Source organism: Cucumis melo, chromosome 2 (genome assembly GCF_025177605.1).
Source record: "Cucumis melo cultivar AY chromosome 2, USDA_Cmelo_AY_1.0, whole genome shotgun sequence".
In the NCBI taxonomy this organism is placed as follows: domain Eukaryota; kingdom Viridiplantae; phylum Streptophyta; class Magnoliopsida; order Cucurbitales; family Cucurbitaceae; genus Cucumis; species Cucumis melo.
This window is the reverse complement of record NC_066858.1, coordinates 7,131,811-7,137,409: the sequence shown is the minus strand read 5'-3', so window position 1 is coordinate 7,137,409 and position 5,599 is coordinate 7,131,811. Positions and strand designations below refer to the sequence as shown.

Below are 5,599 nucleotides of genomic sequence, written 5' to 3'. Positions count from 1 at the left end.
AAATAAAAGAGTTAGTGGAGAAGTATATGATTGTTTATTTCCATACTTTATAAAAATGTATATTCCATACAATGAACAAAAAGATCTTATGACAATGTCTAGCTTTGATTAACTAAAGGTCCTAATTATCATTCCATGAACCAACCTTAACGACAAAAAAGTAATCATCAATGTAACTAGAAATCTAATGAATAATACACAACAAAAGAAGAGATGTGATAGCCCAAAAGAGGGTTAATTAGGTGGGAGAGACGTGAAATTATGTTTCATTCCTAAAAAGGAGTTTTTCTATTTGGTAATTCATTTCCTTGGACAATTATACTTCCCATCATTGTCCAACACTCCTCCTCCTCCTCATATATCAATTACATTTCCCAACGTCACTTCATATTTACCTCTTCTATCTTAAGTGAGCCATATTTTGGTCAATGTCTAACCACTTTTAAACTCAACTTCCTAACTAATTTCATGAAAAAAACACTTACACCACTATTATTCAAGATATATACACTTGGTGATCGAACGCACATTTATAACCTAACACGTCATGTCAATTTCTTTTATGAACCACACATTATTCTTAAATGTTACTGCTATCATATTTGTAGTGTACGATGAAAATTAGGTAGTATGGAAAATTCTCCCTTACTCTGTAGTATTAAATAAATTCTCATATGTTTTGCATCCTCCAAATTATCCTATAATAGTTTGTCATGCAGCAAACTATTCCTTTATATATTTTTAAATGTTATTTTTGTTGCCTGGTTAGTTTAAAGGAAAATGCACACATTTATTTAAGAAACGCAAGCAAACCAAAATTATTGACAAATATAGCACAATAATTCGGTGTAGTCATGGCTCTACCTATTTGTGCCTATATCCCATTCGTTTATCACATGGTAATAAATTAATAATCTAACTTTTTTTTTTTGTAAAATGTAAAAAGTTCTTAAAATAACAGTTACTAATTAGATAACTCGTGGACTACACAAAGGTATTTATAGCCTAGGCTAGGCTACATCCTTTGCAAAATAATAGCAAAATTGAGATATCCAAACTTTCATAGTCAATCATCGACATACTATATCACTGGCAGTAGTCTACTGACCGGTAAACTACCTCATTGATAGAATTTGCTTTATTTTAAAATTTTGTAATGGACTTGATTATTAACATTAAAAATATTACTCATTACCTTTATCCTTCTATGATCCTTCTATGTATATTAGTTGGGCTGCACCTAAAGATTTATTTTTTATGTTTTCCTACAAATTTTTTATGAAGGCATATTTATAAACTAAGTTGGGACCGAGAAAATAGTTGTAAATTGGCCAACATGCAAGTATTTTGTCTTATTATGAGTTTATAAATATGCCTTCACAGCCCTTTTTATTTTTCCCATACTTTGGCAAAAGACTATCCCTTTGTAGATTTTTAAGATTTGAAATGATGGTTGTTGTTATAATTTTCCTTGCTCTTCTGTTAAAGAAGCACGCCTTGACTGCTGCTGCTGGTGGATTGACGTTTGATATCGTCAATCTTGGAGCCAAGCCGGATGGTAAGACCGATGCCTCTCATGCGTTGCAGTCTGCATGGGCTCGTGCATGCTCCTCTACAGTTGCGTCTACCGTTTATGTGCCCAAATGAAGATTCTACGTTCAAAGTGGTAACTTTATTGGACCTTGTAACTATAATTCTATCACCTTTCTCATCAACGGCACACTTGTGGCTTCTTCGAATTTTAAGGTTCTGGCCAAATCAAGAACCTGGATTTCTTTCTCACGTATAAATGCACTTTCCATTTATGGTGGCATTCTTGATGGCCAAGGAACTACCTTGTGGGCTTGCAAAAACTCAGGGATCAACACTTGCTCTCTTGGCGCAACAGTATGCAAATTTAAATAAAATTTGAATATTCCTTTTTAGGGTTTTATCTATCATTAATAATAATCAATGTTGTTTTGTTTGTTTTCTAATTTCCAGACGTTGGAAGTTTCAGATTCACAGAATATATTGATCAATGGATTATCTTCAGTTAACAGCCAAATGTATCACATTGTTGTGTATGACTGTCAAGACGTGAAGATTCAAGGAGTGAAAGTCTTAGCTGCCAGCAATAGCCCCAACACTGATGGCATTCATGTGGAGAGATCATCAAATGTTACCATTCTCAATTCAAACATTCGCACCGGGGACGACTGCATCTCAATTGGCCCTGGGACTTCCCATTTATGGATGGAAAGACTTGCATGTGGACCTGGACATGGAATCAGGTAAGCTATAGGGATAAATGACAAAAAAAAAAAAAAAAAAAAATCAAATGAGTGTCTCTCATAATAATCCTTTATACTTGATTTTTAAGAGGTATTCTTACAAATTTTAATTAAATTGTAAATAACATTTTACGGGTGTTAATGTTATCTTTGCACTTACAATGACAAAGTGAGTGGGAATGTGAAATTTGTGTTGTAGCATTGGGAGTTTGGGGAAATGGTGGGAAGAGGCTGGAGTGGAAAATGTGACATTAAAAACAGCTCATTTCAACGGAACAATGAATGGAGTGAGGATTAAATCTTGGGGAAGGCCCAGCAATGGGTTTGCAAAGAACATTCTTTTTCAACACATTGTTTTTGACAATGTCAACAACCCTCTCATCATTGATCAAAATTACTGCCCACATAACCAAGGCTGCCCCGGTCAGGTAACCATTTCCTCATTCATTCCGATCATAAATGTTCAAACCATATATCAAAAGAAATTTAATGCATTCTTTAATTCTTTATCAAATTCTTAAATCATAATTTTTTGGTGAAAATTTTTTATTTTTCTTATTTAAATATTTTGTTTATGTTAGAGGTAACATACATGATAGTGCATAAACATATCGGATCCAAGTATTACTTATATATATTATATATATGTATGAATGTATGGTGTTAATTTTTAAAAAAAAATCACGTGTTAAGAAATATAATATATAATTGTACAAAATTATAAATGTAATTAACTACTCGTCTTTAAATTTAGATGTTTATGGACTTTATTATACGTTATAAAAGTTTTCAAAAACTGAATTGTAACTCAACTTTATTTTATGCTTCAAAGTTTCCATTCAAGATTATTTCAAGATATTAAAAACAATTCCACCTCATGTAATAGTAATTACTTTTACTACATAACTTCAAAATTAGTTGTTTACTATAATTTGCTTCAAAGTTTTTTTGGAGATTTCATTTTCTTTCTTTCTTTTCCATCGTTATTATTTCAAACTGTTGTAACAGTAATATATATACATATAATATGAATATATTAGGCTTCTGGAGTAAAGATTAGTAATGTAAGATATGAAGACATCCATGGAACGTCAGCTACTGAAGTAGGTATAAACTTTGAGTGTAGCCCTGCAAGGCCATGCAACGAAATAAGATTGAAAGATGTAAAGTTGATATTCAAGGATCAAATTGCCCAAGCATCGTGTGAATATGCAACAGGAACTACCTTGGGTCTAGTTCAACCTTCTAATTGCTTAGTATAGCAAATGTAATTCACTTTAGGTTCAACAATATCAGTATTGGGCATTGAATGTAATTTCATATCTAGAATTGGAAAGATGTAAGGTGTTAGAATCAATTCCTCACTATATTCATTTTGACCAAAATAAGCTTTAAAATAATATATGAGGTCTATGTCACTTATGTATCTTATCATTACCTTCTCATGTTTTATATACTTTTAAATGTCTAAATTATACTACGCTTCATTTAATTATTTCGATAAATTCTAATTTTGAGCCTTCGTTAGTTTGAGGAACTAATGAATTTTTTATCAAATTTAGTAAATCTAAAAGCTCGATTAAGTACGCTTGTTTGCTTGAACCGTTACTATATCACTTTCACAAAGTTACTTGAATTTTTGATAGCTTTATTAGGATCAATCTAACGGGGAATCTAATAGAAAATTAATCAATTAAAAACAACAATAGTACGCAAAAAGCGAGTTGAACTATTTTAACGTAGATAAATTATTCAAGACGGGAAGTATAAGCAACAATACTTGTAGATTCAACTCAAAATCTTCACAACAATAAAAAATAATCAATCTTTTCTCCAAGTCCCTGTTTTAGCATCACTAATGTAGCATTGCTCATTTCAACACATAAAAAATCTAATGGGGTGAGCATACAAATATGTACGAGTAAGTTAGCCCACATTTAAATGACCATCAAACAACATACAAAGCAATCACGAAATACACAACTATACCAATTGTACACATGCTCTCTATACAAGAACGACAAAAAATATCAATTACAACTTACTAAACTTGTGAATTATCCTCTGCTAATGATAATAATCAACCTCGTTAATTCTTATCCTTGAGTCTATTTTCTTTGAACGAATCTTCCAACACTGCCTACCCTCACTCGTTTTAATTCCTTGCATTTTACTTTTGCACTATTTATTTCTGTTTATTGTTTGATTAATAAAATCAACCCCATGTTACCAATGAATCCAATTTTTATTTTGTTCCCACTGGCCCACAAGCTTGTAAGGGTTCAAAATATATCATTTTGAATCAGATCTTGGAAGCTTATGATTTTAACCAATATAGACGAAAATTGTGTTAGTAATTATATAATATGAAAAAGCATATAGCATTTTGCACATCTGAAGGACATCCTAGAAGTTGAATGATTTTAAAAAAAGAAAATAAGATAATGACTTTGTACATTGTGATTGGATACAAAAATAAAGAAAAAGATCTAATGAAAAACAAAAACTATAATTAAATTAGGGAGTCATTCCTATGGAGGCCTTAGCACTCCACTGTATCCTTTTAGAAAACCGTGACCATATTTTAGATCTTAATAAATATTTGAAATAATGTCTTACTTTATCCCTTATTCTTCCATTATTTGAAATCATGATTTCATAAATTAAGTGAAAACATTCTATCAATTAAGTCATACTAGAATGTTGAAAAAAAAATCTACATCTCAAATTTCTCAAATTCGTCACATGGTTTAGTCTTTTAGTGATAGATAAAAAAATATCACCACACCACAAAATATAAATCATTGGAAGTCAAGAATAAACAACGTCCACCACAACAAACTGTAAAACTACAAAATGGAAGTTTGGGATAAACCAACAATACCACGATAAATGAAACAAAGATGTAATTGTTATATGTGGTTCACGTATGCACATACGTTTGCTAATGAATGATCATTTGGATATGTCATTTATTTTTAAAAATTATTTACTTTCTCACATAACTTTGTAATGTAATTCAACATTTTGTGTTGACTTGAACCATTAAATAAATAGAAAAGACGTTATTTGACTCAATAACTCAAAATTCAATGGAGGAAAATAATTTCTCAAAACTATTCAAGCATGTCTTTAAAATCATTCTAAGAGGCTATGGACACAAAAGAAAATAAAACAAAACCAATTAATTTCCATATGTAGATATAGTGTAATTTTCAACATAGAGTCTAAAAATCTAAATAATAAGAATAAGAATAAGTATAAGCACTAGTAAAGAAAATCATAAACAATGATCGTGTATCTCAAACAAGAAAGTCTAAATCCTA

General features: G+C 30.8%; 1 pseudogene; it reads left to right on the top strand.

Annotated features, from left to right (window-relative positions):
* Nucleotides 1–1,385: 1,385 nt before the first annotated feature.
* On the top strand, nt 1,386–3,691 carry LOC127148263 (polygalacturonase-like; annotated as a pseudogene).
* The last annotated feature ends 1,908 nt before the right edge of the window (nt 3,692–5,599 follow it).